This window comes from Dendrobates tinctorius, unplaced genomic scaffold (assembly GCF_039654945.1).
Source record: "Dendrobates tinctorius isolate UK_male_01 unplaced genomic scaffold, ASM3965494v1 ptg000157l, whole genome shotgun sequence".
NCBI lineage: Eukaryota > Metazoa > Chordata > Amphibia > Anura > Dendrobatidae > Dendrobates > Dendrobates tinctorius.
In genome coordinates, this window is record NW_027361824.1 from 6,767,672 (window position 1) to 6,791,194 (window position 23,523).

The following is a 23,523-nucleotide window of genomic DNA, read 5'->3' on the forward strand; positions in this document are numbered from 1 at the left end:
AAATTTGACAGGAGGGTTCCAGAAAGTTCCAGTCCCCAGAGAGAGCGCCAGTGACAGGAGGACTACAACAGTTTGTGCACTGTGAGGAAAACCGAACCAGGGGGACTGAGGAGAGAGAAAGTCAGGGGGGTGGTCCTGACAGGAAAGTACCGCAGAATAGACGAGGCATCGAGGTAAAGCATACCGTATTGAGAGAGAGACGACTGATCAGTAAAGGTGCTGTTGGTTTAGGGGCCTAAGGCGGCCACAGTGATGGATCTGACAGGAGCGTCGAAGGGTGAAGAGGGGACGGTGTGTAAATGTACGTCCCCGGTGTAAAGTACTGCGTGCGGGAAGCTGCCTTGGAAACGGGGGGCCGATAAGTGAAGTGGAGCAAAGTGAATTGAAGTGCGGTGTACTTCGGAGGCCATCAGGTGGACGGCAAGAGAATAAACTTGGACCTGTTGTACCCGAAACTTGCCTCATCATGTGTCTGTACGTCACTGCGCGGTATATCGAGGGACCACCCCCCAGCTCGGCCCACCGACCCTACAGCCGTGTGTGGCCAGTGCCTGAATTTCATTCCCCGATCCATGTGCGGTTGGTGCCTGAATCAGTATCCAAGACCCGTGTATATTACCATGTGCCTATCCGAGTATTTCCTGTATCTGGACTTCTAGAACTAGTCTCCGAATCAACCTCTTGTAAGACTGTGGCAGTAACTATTCTGTGAAGAATCCTGAACCTAGTAGTCTGAATATAGCTCGAGTCTGTCTCCTTGTCAGTAACCTTTCTGCAACGGATACAGAACCTAGTGATCTGAATGGAGCCCTAGTGTTTATCTGTGTGATAAAAGCTCACCCCTGGGGTCAGCAGCTGAAGTATCGGGAACTGTCTAGAAGTGGTACCTGCTGACTACCTGCAGCTTCAGCCTGTCTTCACCATCAGGAGCTCCAGTTAACACCAGGTAGCCACTTTGCTTAGCCGGAAGAAGTCTAGCACCTGCGCACTGCAGTATTCTGCTCTGACCTCAACAGGGCAGAGCAGTGCGCCGGAGCCGGAGCCGCGACGGGAAGCAAAAAAGAGGATGTCATAGCTAAAAGAGGGGAGGCGCCGGACCCGGACCGTGACACCCTCCGGGCCCGAACCGGACCCGGACCGCCCCTGGGTGAGTATAATATAACTCGTTTTTCTTATCTTTCAGGTTACATCGGGGGCTTATCTATAGCATTCTGTAATGCTGTAGATAAGCCCCTGATGGCGGTGGCCGCCTCTTATATACCAAAAAATCGATGACAGATTCCCTTTAAAGAGCTTGAGAGGGGGTGAAGACAGTCTTGGGAGACTTCAGAATCTTTTCAGATCAAATCCAGTACTTGCCAATTATAGCAAATTGTTTTGCTGTGTATACAGAGTTTAAGAAAAACTCGTTGAACCTGATGAATTTGAATTTCAAAAGATTGGGTTATCTCTAGTGATATTACAGTGGGATCACAGAGTTTAATCTCATATTATATCATCTAAAATCTTGCTTGCTTCTGCAGCTGCCGCCTGACATTGAGTGCTGCTGTTTAGTTAACTTGTAATCAGAATACTCAAGTCCTTCTCCATCTCTGTAGTCCTGAGAATATTTTCATTTATTACGCTTTCTTCCTCCATACTTGGAGTATTACTCTCCATTCATCAGCATTATTCCTCATCTGCCATGTGTTTGCCTTTGCAGATGTCTTATCTAGATCTGTCTGTAACATTATACCATCAATCTTAAACAATATTTTTTTATTGAGGTTTTCAGAGTAATAAGCAAAAATGTAAGGCATACATTTATACAATCACATCCAAATGAATTTTGAGTGATGTAAAGCAATACATCACAGTGTAATGTCTTTACAATCATATCAACACTTGAAATAAGTGCAGTAAACAATAAACATAATAATACAAAAAGGAAGAAAAATAAAGAACCTTTACAAAAGTACACTAGGCACCTAGATATGTAAAATTTTGGCACATCATGCATCTCAGTATTTATGGTCCCATAAACTTTTTCATCTTCCACTAAGACTGACACGTTATTTTCAATCCCGTTCACAACTTTATTCATACAGAGATTGGTCCTAACCGTGGTTTCTTGTCGGTACACAACTGTGGACTTTCTACAACATCAGCCATACACTATTAATGACCAGGATATCTTGCAGGCCCCAGTTTATGCCTGTCTTTTGAATGAAGATTTTCAACTAAAGACTTGTTTGATTCATTAGTTAATCTGGTTGAACCTCACTAGAGCGTCTGTGGTGATGCCAGGTATCACTACTGAATATACAGTTGTGCTCAAAAGTTTACATACCCCGTCAGAATTTTTGCTTTCTTTGCCTTTTTTCAGAGAATATGAATGATAACACCAAACCTTATCTCCACTCATGGCTAGTGGTTGGGTGAAGCCATTTATTGTCAGACTACTGTGTTTTCTCTTTTTAAACCATAATGACAGCCCAAAACATCCAAATCCCCCTGATCAAAAGTTCACAAAGTTCAGAGATGAACAAATACCACAATACAATATGATATCACTGCAGTTTCTGTTCTGGAGCGAGTTCCTCGGATGCCAAACACAAGCTGATGAGTTGTTCCTCTTCTTGCAGTTGACGAAGAGCTTGTCTAAAAAGCTGGTATAAAGGGCCTGTCACACTAAGCGATATCGCTAGCAATATCCCTGTAACGTCACTGTTTTTTGTGACGCAGCAGCGATATTGCTAGCGATATCGCTACATGTGATACTTACCTCCGACCGGCTCCCCCGCTGGTTATCGCTGATCGCGCGAGAACGTCCTGGACCGTTTCTCGTCGTCAGCTTCCTGCTGGGCTTCCTGTGGCGCCAACGAGCGACGCGTGGACGCGGGCGGGAGGACATCAGGATCGCCTCGTCTAACAGGTAAGTAGCGACCCCCGACCCCGGCTATGTCGCTGGTGAGATCTGTCTGTGTGACAGCTCACTAGCGACCACTTAGCGATGCACCAGCGATCCATATCGTTGTCGGGATCGCGGGTGCATCGCTAAGTGTGAGAGTACCTTAACAGAGAGATTTTCTAGGTCTCTGATTGTGAGGACAAAATCGATAACCCCGGAACTGCTGGCAACTGGTAAGCGAGCTCCCCACTTTCTATCTAATGTTTTATAGTTATGTTTATAAATTAGTATTAGGCTGGGTTTGCGCACTGCTTTTTCCTTACAGTTTTGTGATTTTTTTTATTTATTTAAATTTATTTTTTTTATTTTATTTTTGCTAAATGCAAGGAAAAGAATTTTAGAAACAGCATAAGTTTTTATCCCAAAGTGCCATCATTTTGCAATGACTTTTTGCTGCATTTTTTTAGGTTAGGGCCCGGGATTCTTAAAGTTTCTCCCGCTATGGTAAAAGAAAAGAGCTACTTAAGATTTTATCACTTGCACCTGTACTTACATTTTTCTGTTGAATTCCCATAGCGCAAGGTGTTATAGCACTGCAGGTACGAGCAATGTCCTAACAATGTAAAGGGTGTAATGGGCCAGCGGCCGGACAGTCATCCCGCTGTGCAGGGTTGCGGCATCTCAGAGGAGACACCTTTATAGAAAAAGTCAAGAATTTGTTTTTCTCTCATGGGTTTGCTTATTAGGATCACGGTTAATTAACAGCCACATGGGACTCTTCTTACCTGTTGTGTTTCTAGTACATGAAAAATAATGACACCACCAGAGACCAGAATTGAGAAAGTTCTGAAAACTTTTAAAGATTTCATAGTAAATCATTAAACATCTTATACAATTATACATCTACTTGCAGATTCTTACTAATTTGCTGCAGATTTTTTTTCAGCAGTTTTGCTATTGGTTGCCCTAACTCATCCCAAAGGGGCTTTATGGGGTTTAAATCAGGAGATTGACTCGGCCATTGCAACAGACAAACATTGTTCTTTGCTAACCAATTTTTGACTAAATTGGATGTGTGCTTAGGATCATTGTCTTGCTGGAATTTCCAGCCCCAGCCTACTTTGGTTTTACCATGTGACAGCATTACAATCTCCAGTATATCCTTGAACATGGTAGTATTCATATTTCCATCAATTCCATGTAGAGGGCCAATGGCAGATGCAGACAAGCAGCTCCAAACCATGACATTGCCCCCACCATGCTTCACTGTAGGTGTTTGATATCTTAAATCATTATGTTTTCCAAATGGGCAGTATATATAGTGCTTGCCATCACTACCAAACAGATTGAACTTGGATTCATCTGACCACAAACCTTAGACCAAACTCAAGTCAGACTTTCCGATTCTTTGCAGAGTTGAAATGCTTCTTGACTGGAATTCGTGCATTCCACGCTACTGCTCTTAGTTGCCTCACCACAATTTGGCAAATCACTTTGAATCCATATTTTTTATTCATTTCGTGCAAAATCTGTACAGCAATTTTATGGATGTAAGATACTGACTTTTTCTTAATAATGTGATCAACTTTGGAGGAAGTTTTCTATGATCATCCACTTCTAGGTTGGTCAGCTGTTCCATAACTTTCTTTTTCTTTCTTTATTATTCATGACACTTGACTCTGAGAGCAGATGAATTCCATAACTCCTCTTTTTGACTTTTATCTGACTTCACTCTTAGAATAATAAGCTTCCTGACATTTGGTGACACATTTGGCTTCGCCTTTAACCAAAAAACACTCAAATAACACATAAAGTGAAAAGACAATGTCAAACACAATACTTAAAGCTGACAACCATTTGCTTCTGGTTTGCTAAAATCCCCAGGAAAATGGCAACACAACAACCAGACAGAAGTCATCACTAGTGTTGAGCATTCTGATACCACAAGTATCGGCCGATATTAACTGTATCGGAATTCCGATACTTAGTTCCGATACTTTTTTCACATCGAATACCGGAATTGGAAGTTCCCATAATGCTATGAGCCCACTCGATTTGATTCAGCCAATGGGAATCCTCAGAAGTGTGGGCACATCCTGTTAGGCATGTAAGCATGTTAACTATTGGCATGGCTGTAATTGGCTGCTGAAATGATGTCATGATGCACTATAAAAACCACCGCAGCCGCCATTTCTGGTTCACTCTGCTGTGAATTCAGTTAGGGACAGGCTGCTGTTGAAGACTGTGAGGGACAGTTAGAAATAGCGATTCTCAAAACAATATTGTGCTTTACCCAGGCTACATAAACCACCACTGTAGCTTTCTTTTCCCTAGCAGCAGTGTTCACAGCTGTCTGCAAGGGCTGTGTGAGTGCAGCTCACGCTGTGGAGTGGGTCCTTCAGCCACGTCTGGTTGTAGGCCGCCCAGGGTGCATCACTGCTGCCTCATACATATTTTTCTTTTTGAGCTGCTTATTTTTCATAAATTCTATCTAGTGTGCTTCCATCCGTATACATATAAGTTGGTTGCAAACACTAGTAGTAGACAGCGGAGCCTATCTGCAGCCTTTCAGTGCTAGTGCCCACTTCTCTGCACTGTTCACGGCTGTCTGAGAGGTCTCTGACTGTGTGTGAGTGCAGCTCACGCTGAGTAGTGTGTCCTGCAGCTATGTCTGGTTGTAGGCCGCTCAGCGTGCGTCACTGCCTCTCACATTTTTCTTTTATTGCAGCTCCTTTTTTTTCTCCTATTAGTGTGCATCCATCCGTATCCATCTACATTGGTTGGTTGCAAACACTATATAGGAGTAGATAGAGGAGCCTTTTTTCTGGCTTGTGCCCTTCAGCTGCAGCCAGATTAGTATTACCCAATTTTTTTGGAGCCTCATCTTTTGCATTGTAGGTTACCTGCCTGCATTGTAATAGCTCCAAAAAGTTTGTGATACTATCACTTTCAAATCTTTGGTCACATCCTTTCAGTTTTTTTTCCAAAAAAAACAAAAAAAAGTTCACCAAACACTACATTTGACAGTTGTGTAGGCCACATTAGCTCCTATTAAAGTGTAGTCCACACACACTTCATAAAATTAGTGTTTCTTATACCTGTTACCAGCTGTTCAGGAATAAGTACACTAAGCCCCCCCTTTGTACTTTTCTGCCTATCTTTATCAGTCTAGCAAGATGAAGAAGGCAGGGAGTAAGGCACGTGGGCGTGGGCGTGGAGTTTCAGCAGGGAGAGGACGTGTGTTGTGAGTTCATTTTTCCCTTCACCAGTGAGGTCTGATGAACTCCCTCTTCTGGCGAAGGAAGGTAGTGAGGCTGATTACCAAACAGCTGAGCAGGTAGATGATGACTGGGTCACAGGAACTGATGACTGGATATAAGGCAGCCGACGCCCTGCTGCCTTGCTGGTGATTTCCCTGCTGGATTCTAGGAGACCAGTCTGATTCCTGCTTCTCAAAGCTAAGTTTTTTGCTCTGCTCTTTGTACACTTTAGTTTTGGTTTTGTTTGCCTTGCTTTTTGGAGTTCAGCCATCCCTGGCCAGGGGTGAGCTGAATTCCATTTTTGTCTCTGATCAATTGATCTCTGGCTCTGTCTTCAGAATATACCTAAGTGCTGATATAGTCTTTTTTGAAGCCTAGCGACTTCAAGGCCTGTTTTTCCTATTAGTCTGTTGGTACAGTACATTTTTGGATAGGGTTTTTGCGGATTGCAGACAGCGGCTTTTCTGTCCTGTCCTATTTAGTTAGCTTGGGCCCCATCATTTGCTCAACCTATCTTTCTATCTGTGTTAGTGTTTTTCATCTTGCTTCACAGTCATTATATGTTGGGGGCTGCCTATTGCTTTGGGGTCTGCTCTGGGGCAGTTTAGATTTAGTTCTCCGGCTGTGATCGAGGGGTCTAGGGCACCATAGGAACCCCCCACGGCTACTGCTAGTTGTTGTGGATAGGTTCAGGGGTCTGCAATCCGATAGCTGCCAACTTCTCTGGTTTTCTGGACTTAGCTATTATTTTTGTTTTTTCCTCCTTCAGTGACTCACTCATAACAGAATCACCAGCCATACCGCAGATCCTAGGGTACTCAATAGCAGGAAAGAATTGTGTAAAAAAAAAAGGTGTCAGAAATTCTTTGTGTATATTTTTTCCTCTATATCTCTGAGGCCGTAGGGGGAATTTTTTCTCTCAATGGAGATGAAGCAATTGTCTGATCGTGTGGAGCAGCTCACTGCGGAAGTGCGGGGAATTTCCGCCTATCTTACTCATTCACATGCTGCTGAACCAAAGATCCCTACTCCTGATGTGTTTTTTGAGGATCGGTCTAAATTTTTGAATTTCAAGAATAATTGTAAATTATTTTTTGCCTCGAAGCCAATTCGTCGGGGAGCTCCGTGCAGCGGGTTAAAATTGTCATCTCTTTGCTGCGCGGAGATCCCCAGGATTGGGCGTTTTCTTTGAAGCCTGACTATCCTATTCTGACTGATGTGAACGCATTTTTTCAAGCCTTGGGGTTGTTGTATGATGAACCTAATGCTATTGATCAGGCTGAAAAGGCCCTGTTGGCATTGAGCCAAGGTCAGGAATCTGCAGAGTTGTACTGTCAAAAATTCCGAAAGTGGGCGGTCCTTACTACCTGGAATGATGATGCCTTGGCAGCTCTCTTTCGGAAAGGTTTGTCAGAGACCGTAAAAGATACTATGGTGGGATTTCCTGTTCCCTCTGGTCTTGACGATTCTATGTCATTGGCCATTCAGGTTGATCGGCGTTTGCGTGAACGCAAGACCGCACTAGAGGTGTTGCCACCTGTTGAACAAATGTCTGAACCTATGCAATGTGATAGAGTTTTGTCCAGGGCGCAACGTCAGGAATTCAGAAGGCGTAATAAGCTGTGTTTTTTTTGTGGAGATGCCTCGCATATTATTTCTGTCTGCCCTAAACGAGAGAAACGTTTTGCACACACGTTTTCTGTGGGTGGTGTTCAACCTAAGTTTCTTCTGGCAATTACTCTGATCTGCTCCCTGTCCACATTTTCCGCCAAGGCTTTTGTGAATTCGGGAGCAGCTCTGAACCTGATGGACTTGGATTTTGCTAAACGTTGTGGATTTCCTATGACGCCTTTGCGGACACCTATCCCTTTGAGGGGTATTGATGCTACTCCTTTGGCGAAAAATAAACCTCAGTTTTGGACCCAGGTGGTAATGCGAGTCGCCCCAGACCATCAAGAAAATTGCAGATTTTTGGTGTTGCATAATTTGCATGATACCATTGTTCTGGGGTTTCCCTGGTTGCAAATCTATAATCCAGTTTTGGATTGTAAATCTGTGTCTGTGGTGAGTTGGGGTTGATGGTGTGCCCTTGGTGATGCTCCTGTTTTCTCCACCTCTCCCCAGTCGCATGATGTTCCTGACTATTTGGCGGACTTTTATGATGTATTTAGCGAGAATGAGTCTGCGTCTTTGAATCCTAATAGGAGTTATGACTGTGCAATTGAGCTGATCCTGGGGTGTAAATTCCCCAAGGGTCGGCTTTTCAATTTATCTGTACCCGAGCACGAAGCTATGCGATCCTATATTAAGGAGTCGTTGGAGAAGGGTCATATTAGACCATCCTCTTCACCCTTAGGTGCTGGTTTTTTTTTCGTGGCTAAAAAAGATGGTTCTTTAAGGCCTTGTATTGATTATCGTGCCCTCAACAAAATTACTGTTAAATATCAGTATCCATTACCCCTGATTTCTGATCTATTCTCCAGAGTTAAAAGTGCTTGCTGGTTTACCAAGCTTGACCTCAGGGGGGCGTATAATCTTATTCGCATTAAGCATGGGGATGAATGGAAGACGGCGTTTAATACTCCGGAGGGACATTTTGAGTACCTGGTGATGCCTTTTGGGCTCATTAATGCCCCTTCTGTCTTCCAATCCTTCATGAACGATATTTTCCGAGACCTTGTGGATAAATTTTTGATTATCTATCTGGATGATATTTTGATCTTCTCCAAGGATTGGGATTCTCATGTGGAACATGTTCGGACTGTGTTCCGGATTTTGAGGGAGAATTCCCTGTATGTCAAGGGATTGAAATGCCTTTTTGGGGTACAGAGAATTTAATTTTTGGGATTCATCTATTGAAATGGACCCGGCCAAGGTACAGGCCATTTATGATTGGGTTCAGCCCACTTCTTTGAAGGCCCTCCAGAAGTTTTTGGGTTTTGCTAATTTTTATTGGAAATTTATAGCTAATTTTTCTAGTATTGCCAAGCCATTGACTGATTTGACTAAGAAGGGTGCTGATGTGCTGAATTGGTCTCTGGAGGCTGTTTCTTCCTTTCAGGAGCTGAAGCGAAGATTCACTTCTGCTCCGGTTTTGCGGCAACCTGATGTCTCACTCCCGTTTCAGGTAGAGGTGGACGCTTCTGAGATTGGTGCAGGAGCTGTTTTGTCCCAAAAAGATCCTGTGACATCTAAAATGAATCCCTGTGCTTTCTTTTCCCGAAAGTTCTCCCCATCCAATCGTAACTATGATGTGGGGAATCGGGAACTGTTGGCTATGAAATGGGCATTTGAGGAGTGGAGACATTGGTTGGAGGGAGCTAAACACCAGGTCATGGTCCTTACTAACCATAAGAATTTGATTTACTTGGAGCCGGCCAAACGCTTGAATCCTAGACAGGCTAGGTGGGCCTTGTTTTTCACACGTTTTGATTTTGTGGTCTCTTTACTTCCTGGCACTAAGAATTTCAAGGCAGATGCCCTCTCTAGGAGTTTCTTTGCTGATTCTCCTGTTGTGACCAAGCCTGCTACCATCTTAGGCGAGGGGGTAGTTCTTTCTACCATCTCACCCGATTTGAGACGTGCTCTGGAAGAGTTCCAGGAGGACAAACCTGAGCGTTGTCCCAGTGGAAAGTTGTATGTTCCTGACCAGTGGAGGAAGAGAGTGATGTCTGAAGTTCATTGCTCTGCATTGGCTGGTCATCCAGGTATTTTTGGTACTAGAGATCTGGTGAGTTGGTCTTTTTGGTGGCCCGCCTTGTCTCGTGATGTCAGGAATTTTGTGCAGTCCTGTGGGACTTGCTCCCGGTCTAAACCTTGTTCTCGCTCTAGTGGGTTGTTGATGCCTTTGCCGGTGCCCAAGAGGCCATGGACCCATATTTCAATGGATTTTATCTCTGATATGCCTGTCTCTCAGAGAATGACTGTTATTTGGGTGATTTGTGATAGATTCTCTAAGATGGTCCATCTTGTACCACTCCCTAAGTTGCCATCTTCCTCTGAGTTGGTGCCCCTGTTTTTGCAACAGGTGGTTCGCTTGCACGGGATTCCTGAGAACATTGTATCTGACAGAGGAGTTCAGTTTGTGTCTAGATTTTGGAGGACTTTCTGTTCCAAGCTGGGAATTCAGTTGTCCTTCTCCTCTGCGTTTCACCCTCAGACCAATGGGCAGACGGAGAGAACAAACCAGACTTTGGGGGCGTATTTGAGATGTCTTATTTCGGCTGATCAGGATGATTGGGATTCATTTTTGCCCTTGGCCGAATTTGCTTTAAATAATAGAGCTAGTTCTGCCACTTTAATGTCACCTTTTTTTGTAACTTTGGGTTTCACCCTCGATTTTCTTCAGGGCAGGTGGAGCCTTCTGCCTGCCCTGGTGTTGACACTGTGATGGAGAGAATGCACCAGATCTGGGACCAAGTGGTGGATAAGTTGTCTCTCTCCCAGGAAAAGGCCCAGCGGTTTTCCAACCGGCATAGGACCATTGGTCCCCAGTTTAAGGTGGGTGATATGGTTTGGTTGTCGTCAAAAAATATCGCTATGAAGGTGGCTTCTCCTAAGTTTAAGCCTAGATTTATTGGACCTTACAAGATTTTGGAGATTATTAATCCGGTCTCTTTTCGGTTGGCTCTTCCTGTCACGTTTAAGATTCATAATGTGTTCCATAAGTCCTTGTTGAAGAGGTTTGTTGAACCAGTAGTTCCTGGGGTGGCACGTCCTGACCCTGTATTGGTTGAAGGTAACATGGAGTATGAGGTAGAGAAGATACTGGATTCCCGTCTGGCTAGACGGAGACTCCAGTATTTGGTTACGTGGAAGGGTTATGGTCAGGAGGATAATTCCTGGGTCTCTGCCTCTGATATTCATGCCGAACGATTGGTGCGTGCCTTTCATCGGGCTCACCCTGATCGCCCTGGTGGCATGGATGAGGGTTCGGTGACCCCTCCTCAAGAGGGAGGTACTGTTGTGAGTTCATTTTTCCATTCACCAGCGAGGTCTGATGAACTCCCTCTTCTGGCGAAGGAAGGTAGTGAGGCTGATTACCAAACAGCTGAGCAGGTAGATGATGACTGGGTCACAGGAACTGATGACTGGATATAAGGCAGCCAACGCCCTGCTGCCTTGTTGGTGATTTCCCTGCTGGATTCTAGGAGACCAGTCTGATTGCTGCTTCTCAAAGCTAAGTTTTTTTGCTCTGCTCTTTGTACACTTTAGTTTTGGTTTTGTTTGCCTTGTTTTTTGGAGTTCAGCCATCCCCGGCCGGGGGTGAGCTGAATTCCATTTTTGACTCTGATCAGTTGATCTCTGGCTCTGTCTTCAGAATATACCTGAGTGCTGATATAGTCTTTTTTGAAGCCTAGTGACTTCAGGGCCTGTTTTTCCTATCAGTCTGTTGGTACATTTTTGAATAGGGTTTTTGCAGATTGCAGACAGCGGCTTTTCTGTCCTGTCCTATTTAGTTAGCTTGGGCCCCATCATTTGCTCAACCTATCTTTCTATCTGTGTTAGTGTTTATCATCTTGCTTCACAGTCATTATATGTTGGGGGCTGCCTATTGCTTTGGGGTCTGCTCTGGGGCAGTTTAGATTTCCCCTTTCTGTCTTTAGGCTAATTTAGTTCTCCTGCTGTGATCGAGGGGTCTAGGGCACCGTAGGAACCCCCCACGGCTACTGCTAGTTGTTGTGGATAGGTTCAGGGGTCTGCAACCCGATAGCTGCCAACTTCTCTGGTTTTCTGGACTTAGCTATTATTTTTGTTTTTTCCTCCTTCGGTGACTCACTCATAACAGACGTGGGGATTCTGCAGGGAGAGGACGTGGGGATTCTGCAGGGAGAGGACGTGGGGATTCTGTGCCTGCTGCGGGCACCAGTGAGTCAGCATCCCCCAGTTTTAGCAGGCAACAGTCCTTTATGCGCAGCTTTGTAGGACCTCGCCGTACCCCACTGCTGCGGGAGGAACAAATTGAAGCCGTCGTCGGATGGATGGCAGCTAACGCATCGACTTCAATGACTTCCATGTCCTCTCAGGGCCAGAGCACCGAAGAGCAACCATCTGTCTCTTCACCACCTGCCAAAGTGCCTAGGCAGTCAGAGAGCCCTGGAAAGGAGCCATCACAGTCTCTACTTCTGTTCTCTGAATCTGTTGGCTTGGAAAGAGGGGGTCAGCCCAGCAGCATTCAAGAATGTGAAGAAGAGGGAGTATGCAGTGATGCGCAACTTCTTTGTCCCTCGAAATCTGAAGAGGCGGGTGGGCCAGTGCCTATAGTCAGCACACCTCAGTACGCATCAGATGATGACGAGACTCAGTTACCACTTTCTGGTGCGTACGGTGCTGGCGAGACAACCCAGGAGAAGCAGGTGTTTGAAGAGGGGAGTGTAGATGATGAGGTCCTTGACCCATCATGGCGTGAGGAACAGGAAGGTGGTGGGAGCAGCTCTGAGGAAGAGATTCCCCGAACGGCCAAAACAGGAGGGAGAGGGAGGGGGCAGGCTTGGTTGCCAGTAGCCTCCACTTCGGCACCGGGTAGGAGCATTCCTCTTTCAAAAGGCAAAACGGGCGCTCCCAAGACTTGCAGTGCGTGGTCCTTTTTTGACACAGTTGCAGATGACATTTGCTTTGTCAAATGCAAGCTGTGTCATCAGAAAGTTAAAAGAGGGAAAAATGTCAGCAACCTCAATACCACAAATATGTGCAAACATGTGCGGACCAAGCACGAGGTGAAGTTACACAGACACACTGAAGATGTAGGCCAACGTACAGCACCACCTACCACCTCTTCAGCTCGTGTTGGGGCCTCTTCCTCCAGCTCACACACAGCTGGTTAGGCTTCCTCACAGTATCGCCAAGGAAGAACCTCTGGCACTGTTGTCCGGAGACCCAGTAAACTTCCACCCACAGCACCACGTTCCCAGTCCTCCTCACACTCCCAGGCCACTCTACAGCCATAGGTAGCACAGGCATGGGATAAAAGGCGGTCATACTCGGCAAACCATCCCCGAGCACAGGCTCTGAATGCTGGCATTGCCAAGCTACTGGCACTTGAAATGCTGTCATTCAGGCTGGTGGAGACTGACACCTTCCGGGACTTGATGGCATTGGCAGTCCCACAATACACCGTGCCGAGCCGCTTTTATTTCAGCAGGCGAGCCGTCCCTGCCCTGCAAAAACATGTGGAGGGAAAAATACAACATGTGCTTCTAAATGCCGTCAGTAGCAAGGTCCACCTGACCACCGATGCGTGGACCAGTAACCACGGACAGGGACGATACCTTTCCCTCACTGCCCATTGGGTCAATGTTGTGGAGCCGGGTACAGATCTGGAGAGTGGCGCTGTACGTGTTCTGCCAACTCCACGGATTGCAGGAATCCAGTCTGTACACATTGACTCCTCCTCCTACTCAAGTTCCTCAGAAACAGCGCAGCAGGAGCCTGTTACGACCGATATGAGCACAGCCGTGGCCAAACGTCAACAGGCCGTACTCAAATTAATTTCTTTGGGGAATCGAAGCCACACAGCGCAGGAGCTCTGGAATGCCATCAAGCAGGAGAGCGACGTGTGGTTTCTGCCAGCGAATCTCCAGCCGGGCTTGGTAGTGTGTGACAATGGCCGAAATCTGGTGGCAGCTCTTGGCCTAGGCGACCTCACTCACATCCCATGTCTGGCACATGTGCTCAACTTGGTCGTGCAGAGCTTTCTGAGGGACTATCCGGATCTTGATGCACTGCTGCACAAGGTCCCCATAGAGTGCACTCACTTGCGGCGTTCCAGCACGGCAAGATCGCGCCTTGCTGCTCTGCAGCGCCGATTACGCCTTCTGGAACATCGCATCATATGTGACCTACCCACCAGGTGGAATTCAACGTTACATATGTTGGAGCAGTTGTGTGAGCAGCAGGCAGCAGTCATGGAGTACCAGCTGCATCAGGCGCAAACAAGTCGCACTGTGTGCCGGTCACACTTCAGCACCACTGAGTGGGCCTCTATGAAGGACATCTGCCACGTTTTGCGTGCCTTCGATGATTCCACGTGGATGGCGAGTGCAGATGATGCACTAGTCAGCATGACTGTCCCCCTTATCTGCCTGCTTCAAAAAAGACTGCAAGCACTAAGGGAGGAGGTTTTGGAAAAGGTGGAGGATGAGGAGTCCCAATTGCCATCTGCTTCTGGACAGTCTGCGCTACGTGGTTCCTCACAAAGGCCTAGGCAGGGGACACTTTGTGAGGAGGATGAGGAGGAGTCGATGGAGGAGGAAGACATCTCTCCAGAGGAGGGAGGTACACAATCCTCTAGTCAGTATGTACAGCGAGGGTGGGGTGATGCAGAGCAGGCAGAGATGACGCCTCAAGCAGGGGACAGCGTTTCTTTGGCAGTTGGGAGTCTGCAGCACATGGTTGATTTCATGCTGCAGTGCCTGAGAAACGACCGCCGCATCGCCCACATTCTCAACACGACTGATTATTGAGTGTACACCCTCCTAGATCCTCGCTACCAGGACAACTTACAAAGACTCATACCACCGTTGAAGGGGGAGCGTAAACTGCGGGAGTACCAAGACACACTGGTGCAGTCCATCATGTTTTCCATTCCACCCAACAGCAGTGGTGCTAGTGCTTTACAAAGCAGCTCTGTGCATCGAGGCAGTGGAGGAAACTCGGCACAAAGAGGGAGCAGAGGCAGTGCCTCAGCACAAGGCAAGACCACAATGGCCCAAATGTGGCAAAGTTTTGTGTGTCCGCCACAATTGTCTACACCATCACAGACGGCTCCAGTCAGCAGGAGGCAACGTTTTCGTCAGATGGTGACAGACTACATGTCTTGCCCTGTCAGTGTACTCCCAGATGGCTCTTCCCCCTTCAAGTTTTGGGTCTCTAAGCTGGATACATGGCCAGAGCTTAGCCAGTATGCATTGGAGGTGCTGGCTTGCCCTGCTGCTAGTGTATTATCGGAACGCGTCTTTAGTGCCGCAGGTGGTGTACTAACAGACCGTCGCACGCGACTATCTTCCGATAACGTTGACCGGCTTACTTTTCTGAAAATGAACAAGGCCTGGATCTCGCCAGAATTTGCCAGTCCTCTTCCCGAATAAATAATTAGTTGGCAACAGTATCCAGGTCTCCTGTTGTGTTCATGTTTCTACTACCTGAACTATAATCCCTGGGCTTCAACACAGCCAGTTGTCGCTCAGAAGTGTCATCTGCACAGAGAAAAACATTAGCTCCTGTGTTAGTGGGGTTCAATAACGCCAGCTGCTCCCCTGCTGTGTGGACGGCAAAGTCTCCTGCTCCATCCACATTCAAACTACTACTGATTTTTAACCGTGCTCCACTTAGACCTGTGGCTCCACTGTCTCTAGTTTTTCCCCTGGCCTCCAACCCCGCCAGTTGCTGCTCAGAAGTGGTGTCTGCACAATCTACACTTGTTCCTGTGTTACTGGGGCTCAGTCACGTCAGTTGATCCCCTGATGTGTCCGGCAATGTCTCCTGCTCTGTCCACATTCCCATTACTAGTAGTGTGAATGAGGACAGAGCAGGAGACCTTGCCGGACACACATCAGGGGATCAACTGACGTAACTGAGCCCCAGTTACACAGGAACAAGTGTGGATTGTGCAGACGCCACTTCAGAGCTGTAACTGGCGGGGTTGGAGGCCTGGGGAAATACTAGAGACAGTGGAGCCAGAGGCCATAGTGGAGCACGGTTACAATCAGTAGTAGTCTACATCCTATATAAAACCTGCTGCAAGTTCGCCTCCGCCTGCTGCATGATTGATCCTGTGCTCCAACAACACCTGTTGGTGTTCAGAAGTGCCATCCTCACAGAGAAAAACATTAGCTCCTGTGTTAGTGGGGTTCAGTAACGTCAGCTGTTCCCCTGCTGTGTAGACGGCAATGTCTCCTGCTGCCTCCGCATGCCAAAAACATCAGGCCTCAGCCTGCTCCATGCTTGATCCTGGGCTCCAACAATGCCAGTTGGTGTTCAGAAGTGCCGTCTTCACAGAGAAAAACACACTAGCTCCTGTGTTAGTGGGGTTCAGTAACGTCAGCTGTTCCCCTGCTGTGTATACGGCAATGTCTCCTGCTGCCTCCACATGCCGAAAACATCAGGCCTCAGCCTGCTCCATGCTTCATCCTGGGCTCCAACAACGCCAGTTGGTGTTCAGAAGTGCCGTCCTCACAGAGAAAAACACACTAGCTCCTGTGTTAGTGGGGTTCAGTAACGTCAGCTGTTCCCCTGCTGTGTGGATGGCAAATTCTCCTGCTGCCTACACAATCACACTACTACTGATTTTTAACCATGCTCCACTTATGCCTCTCGCTCCACTGGCTCTAGTATTTCCCCTGGCCTCCAACCCCGCCAGTTGCTGCTCTGAAGTGGCGTCTGCACAATCCACACTTGTTCCTGAGTTACAGGGGCTCTGTCACGTCAGTGGATCCCCTGATGTGTGTCCGGCAAGGTCTCCTGCTCTGTCCACATTCCCATTACTAGTAGTGGCTCTGTCACGTCAGTGGATCCCCCTGATGTGTGTCTGGCAAGGTCTCCTGCTCTGTCCACATTCCCATTACTAGAGACAGTAGAGCCAGAGGACTAAGTGGAGCACGGTTACAATCAGTAGTAGTGTACAACCGATATAAAACTTGCTCCAAGTAGGCCTCAGCCTGCTCCGTGATTGATCCTGGGCTCCAACATCGCCAGTTGCTGCTCAGAAGTGTCTTTGGCACGGGTACTCCCTCCTGCCCAGCCTGGTTCCAGCGCGCCTGCTGTTTCCGGGTAGTGTCAACGTCACTTTGCAACCAATACGTTGTCCTGTCGTGTTGCCGTCAGGTTAGCCGAGCCTATGGTGCCTGCAGTTTAGGTGTTTCCTATGTGGGCTGCGGGTTCTGGTAATAAAGGCTGGTTCCATAGTGCCAATAGGACAAGCACCCCCTGTAGGACTGTGGGTTTCGGTAACTGCGGCCGGCTCACGGCCTTGCAAGTTTGTTTTTTTCATGGGTACCTCGTGCTACCCATCCGGGTTCCAGCACCGTCAGCTGGTTCTCGGCAGAGCCTTTGGCCTAGGTGCCTCCTTCTCAGTATCCGAGTTACAGCAACGTCTGCTGGTCCTTGGTAGTGCTTTGGAGCACAGGTACCTCCTGCTTAGCAACCGTGTTCCAGCATTGTCAGCTGGTCAACGGTTGTGCCATTGGCTCTTGTTCCTTCTGCTTCCACTCTGGGTTCCAGCACTGTCAGCTGGTTCTCGGTAGTTCCATTGACTCTTGTAGCTTCTGCTACCCATCCGGGTTCCTGCACCGTCAGCTGGTTCTCGGAAGTGTCTTTGACACGGGCACTCCCTCCTGCCCAGCCTGGTTGCAGCACGCCTGCTGTTTCCGGGTAGTGTCAACGTCAATTTGCCACCAATACGTTGTCCTGTCGTGTTGCCCTGGGTTAGCCGAGCCTATGGTGCCTGCAGTTTAGGTGCTTCCTATGTGGGCTGCGGGTTCTGGTAATAAAGGCTGGTTCCGTATTGCCAATAGGACAAGCACCCCCTGTAGGACTGTGGGTTTCGGTAACTGCGGCCGGCTCACGGCCTTGCAAGTTTGTCTTTTTCATGGGTACCTTGTGCTACCCATCCGGGTTCCAGCACCGTCAGCTGGTTCTCGGCAGAGCCTTTGGCCTAGGTGCCTCCTTCTTGGTAACCGTGTTCCAGCACCGCCAGCTGGTCCACGGTTGTGCCATTGGCTCTTTTTCCTTCTGCTGCCCCTCCGGGTTCCAGCACCATCAGCTGGTCCTCGCTAGTTTCATTTGCTCTTGCAGCTTCTGCTACCCATTCGGGTTCCAGCACCGTCAGCTGGTTCTCGGCAGAGCGTTTGGCCTAGGTGCCTCCTTCTCGGTATCCGAGTTCCAGCAGTGTCTGCTGGTCCTTGGTAGTGCTTTGGAGCACAGGTACCTCCTGCTTAGTAACCGTGCTCCAGCACCGTCAGCTGGTCCACGGTTGTGCCATTGGCTCTTGTTCCTTCTGCTGCCCCTCTGGGTTCCAGCACCGTCAGCTGGTTCTCGGTAGTTCCATTGACTCTTGTAGCTTCTGTTACCCATCCGGGTTCCAGTACCGTCAGCTGGTTCTCGGAAGTGTCTTTGGCACAGGCACTCCCTCCTGCCCAGCCTGGTTGCAGCACGCCTGCTGTTTCCGGGTAGTGTCAACATCACTTTGCCACCAATACGTTGCCCTGTCGTGTTATCGTCGGGTTAGCCGAGCCTATGGTGCCTGCAGTTTAGGTGCTTCCTATGTGGGCTGCGGGTTCTGGTAATAAAGGCTGGTTCCGTATTGCCAATAGGACAAGTACCCCCTGTAGGACTGTGGGTTTCGGTAACTGCGGCCAGCTCACGGCATTGCAAGTTTGTCTTTTTCATGGGTACCTTGTGCTACCCATCCAGGTTCCAGCACCATCAGCTGGTTCTCGGCAGAGCCTTTGGCCTAGGTGCCTCTTTCTCGGTATCCGAGTTCCAGCAGAGTCTGCTGGTCCTTGGTAGTGCTTTGGAGCACAGGTACCTCCTGCTTAGTAACCGTGTTCCAGCACTGTCAGCTGGTCCACGGTTGTGTCAGTGGCTCTTGTTCCTTCTGCTGCCCCTCCGGGTTCCAGCACCGTCAGCTGGTCCTCGCTAGTTTCATTTGCTCTTGCAGCGTCTGCTACTCATCCGGGTTCCAGCATGGTCAGCTGGTTCTCGGCAGAGTGTTTGGCCTAGGTGCCTCCTTCTCGGTATCCGAGTTCCAGCAACGTCTGCTGGTCCTTGGTAGTGCTTTGTAGCACAGGTACCTCCTGCTTAGTAACCGTGTTCCAGCACCGTCAGCTGGTCCACGGTTGTGCCATTGGCTTTGTTCCTTCTGCTGCCCCTCCGGGTTCCAGCACCGTCAGCTGGTTCTCGGCAGTTACTCAGCCTACTTTTCCAAGTTCAAGCTTGTGGAATTGTTTTTTGATTCTCACTCTGGATCTCCCTGTCGATGACCCTGAAGACGACAACCCTGAAGACCACACCGAAGAAGACCAAAAAGATGACCCTCAAGAAAAGATGACCAAGAGGACAAAGAACATGAAGACAACCACCAAGATGCAGAACAACAAGAGACAGAAGACAAAAGAAGCAGAAAAACCAAAAGCAGAAGAACATTAAGCATAAGACTAAAAATAAGAGCAAATGATATTATCTAAATTATAAGCAGAAGAAGACTAAGCAGTGTATGGGGGTAATTCCGTTCCTCTTCGTGATGCCCCTGGAAAATGCCTGCTGCTGCAGGCCAAACTGAACGCGGACAAATCCTGTTGTAAATCTTTTGTGACAGGCAGACCGGAAGGTGTAATCTTCAAACTTTTATAGATAACAACTACAGGAATGCCTGTCACAAATAAGAATATGATGAAGAAGAAGAATAGGAAGAAGATGAAGAAGTAGAATATGAAGAATAATAATAGTTGAATAAGAAGAATATGAAGAATGTAAAAAAAAAATAATAGGAAGAAGGTGAAGAAGAAGATGAATAACGTGAAGATGAAGTTGATGAAAAAGATGCTGCTGCTGAGGATGATGAAGGAGAAAGTGTGGGAGAAGTAAAAAAGAAGGTGAAGAGCATGGAAGTAGTGAAACATACATATCTGACAAAATAGAAAAGAGGTTAACATAGTCAATATCTTTGTAACTCCAAACGTCAATAAAAAAAATTATTCCTGCTATTCCATTTGATTGGGCTAAAGCTGTCATGATCCAGGACGGGATTTCGCTGTGACCCGTCCTGGTTAGACTATGGGTTAATTGTGCTGCCTCTCTCTGGCAGCAGGAGGCTATTTAGTGTTCACTGGACCTGGGTCCGGTGTCAGTTATACTCCTGCCCTCGGCTGAGTTAAGTGACCTCTTGTATACGTGTGCCTTGTGCCTGATATCTTGCTTGCTTGTTCGGTTGTGATCTGGTTCTGTCCCTGTTACGAGTTCTGCCTGACCCTCTTGTACTGCGCTACCTCTCGTGTATGACTCTCTGCTTGTGACCCGATTTCTCTCTGCTCATCCCCTTGGTACCACGTCGCCCTCTTGTGTATGACCTTTGGCTTTGTCTGACTACCCGTCTGTTTGTCCCTCCTGTACCTCGTTTGCCCGTACTGCTGTGACCTCTGTTTTGCATGACTCTGAGTTGTTGTATGGTGTCCTGTCCTATCTGAATACAGGACGCTAAGCACCGCCCCCTTGCAGTCACATGACCATGGGTCCTGTGCAGACTATTCAGTTTCAGTGTCCGCAGGTCCTGTGCCTCTTTACTTTCCAGCGCTGACTGGACCCTGACAGTATTAGCCTGGAGCACGCATGGTCACCTCTGCTGCCCTGCTCCCCAGGTTTCTTTTAGCACTGCTTCTGTACTCAGGACACGCGCACTGGCTCTATGAGCAAGTGCAGTGCGGTGTCTCTGACAAAAGCTCTACGGCTTTAATGTATCCTCCACCTCCCCCAATACATTCTACATTATTATTAGTTGTTTTTCTTCATGTAGAATTAACCTACAAGGAAAGAAAGGGTTTTTTCAATTCCGATATTTCTGTTCCATTGACTTGAATGGGACTTCCGGATTGGAATCGGCGATACCCGATATTTTTTTTAGATCGGCCGATTCAATCCGATCAGATATTTTTCAATATCGGGTGGTATCGCTCAACACTAGTCATAACACTTTTCAAAAAATTGCAAAACTTTTTACCGCTACCATATGTAGAGGTATAGAATGCTGGAACTTCTCCCAAGTCCATGTTATTTTCAATAGGAAGTGTCACTTTAAATCTGTTCAGCTATCAGGAGAAAACAGTCTAAGGTGGTGCTCAACTAAAAAATAACAGTACGTATATGGACAAGAGATATGGTTGAATATAAAGGCACTCACCTCTAGTGGGGGGAACGTGTGCAAGACATAGGTATGGAGTAACAAAGACGAGCAACAGCTGTTTCGCCTGAAACATGCTTCTTCCAGCTCATGCGTCACATAGAAGGACATCTCCTATTTAACAAGTCTCTAAACAACAAACCTGGTGTCATGGTGTGAACAGGGTTCTTGCCCTGCACTCACAGGGTTAAGTGTTCGTGGCGTCTTTCTGGATCTGGGAGGGGTATTTATACTCACTCTTTACCAGGGTTCTCTGTCAGCTATACTGTTGTTCTGGTGTGTCTGACCGCCCTGGTGTGCGTGTATTCTGCGTTGCTTGTTTGCTTCCCGTGTATGACCCGGTTTGTCCCCTCACTCTGAACTCCGTCTCTCTTTTTGGTACTATTGTCTTTTCTGGTTCTGACCTCCTGGCTTGGCTATCGTTACTCCGTTACAGTTTGCCCCTATTGTACCGTCTATTGCCCGTTCTGGTTTTCTGATCTATTGCTACGTCCTGACTATCCATTCTGCCTAACCTTTTGGTACTGTATTGCTATCTTCGTGCTTTGACCCTGGCTTCATCTGGTTTCTGTCTGTGTCTATGCCCCTTGGTAACAATGTCCTGTAGTTACCTTTCTAGGAGTTTCCCTGCAGCTCCTAGCTCTGTGGAGCTTAGGCCACGCCCCCAGCAGTCATGTGCTTCAGGTCCTGTTACTCTGAAGCACGCATCGTCACCGCTGCTGCCCTGCTCCACAGGTATCTTTGAGCACTGTTTTTGTACTCAGGACATCCGCACTGGCTCAGTGAGCAAGTGCAGTGCGGGGTTCCTGACAACTGGTACAAAAAAAGTTTAAAAAAACATTAACAGACAAAAACGAAAAATACATCTTAAAAATACAAAGTATTAATTCACATAGTTAATGTAACAGCGGGCTAAAATCGTGTTGTCCATTAAGTTTCAAAGGACCCAAGGATTCTGTTTTCTGAATAAAGATAATCTTCTTTAGCAATGAACTGTGTTCACCACCATCTGGTATCAATACTGGTTCCAGATACAAACCCAAAAAACCGCATACATAGAATCCTAGAATGTTAGAATTGTTAGGGACCTCAGGGGTCATCGTGTCCAATGCCCTGCTCAACGGCAGGATTCAGGATCACTATCATGCGCCTGCCTCATGCACCCAATCAGCCTTGGTGAACCTTTTCCTGATGTTCACTAATTGTCCTCCCTATGTAGAAATTTTGGAAAATTGCACAAAACTACATAAATAAAAAACCTACTTTGGCACGTAATGAAGTGATTCAAGCTATGAGTATAACTGCCTACATTTTCAAAAAAATTGCAATGAAAATGACCTTCTGGAACATTGAGCCAGTCTATTTTTTGAGGGGTGTGAAAACCTACTTTTGACTAAAATATCTTTAAAATTCCCGCCCCTCCTAATAGATATTTCAGTGGCCTGTAAAAGTTTGGGCGCCCCTGGTCAGAATTACTGTGAACGGTTAAGCAAGTTGAAGATGAAATGATTTAAAAAAGATGTAAAGTTAAAAAATTTACTTGCATAACTGTTCACTAACAGTAGTTTTGTCCATGGATGCCAACATTTTTACAAGGCACTGTATTGTTTTTTATTGCAATAGTTGTCACAAGTTGATCACTGTCTATCATGGGCCAGTTTGTATTTATGATGTTTTAATGATAACACAAATCTTTTATCATTATTTTCTTTTTGACTGTGAAACAAACGGTTACAATTACATTTAAAAGCTCTTTGAAAACTATTATTGATAATATCAGTAGGATAACCCTATTAATCTATGATTTAATCCTGTAAAATATTAAAGCTAGAGCTATTTATACTTCGCAGGCTAAAAAATTGGCTATATGGCAAATATTGTTTTTAAATAAAATGGATGGTAACTATTAAACCTCATTATTGAGTTAGTGGCTGTAGGTTTGAGGTATGCTTTAGCATGAATGGAGCCCTCAATTATGTCTACCTGAAATCCAAGAGTTTGATTTAATTAATTTCCATTTTGCTGGTCAGCTTCAATGTTACCTGATTGTTATTCAGATACCCCAGAAAATTCTCAAAAAATTGTTTAGTACCTTCTCATAAAATCAAAATGTTCTAAATAGAGGGTAGAAATAGTTTTATATTAATGGCTGTTAGGCATCAGGATTTTCCCTCTGCACTTGAGGAATCCCAAGCCATGTCTTCTCCTGCGATCTCCCATTCAGTCTTGGCCGCAGCAGAGACATCAGTCTCAGTGTATTGCTCAGACCCATGCTGTGCAATTGATTGCTGCTGGCTCTCCAGGTTCAGCTATAGCAATCAACAGCAAACAGCAGCGAGCAGTCGTTCCTGAGACTGAGACCGGGTTTGCCCTACTGAGCATGCTCGTGAGGTGGCAACCTCTCACTGGTGGTCGGCAGACAGCAGCTCAGGTCCTCAAGCAAGCCCGGATTGGTCCACTAGCAAGGTCCTGGCAGACTGGGA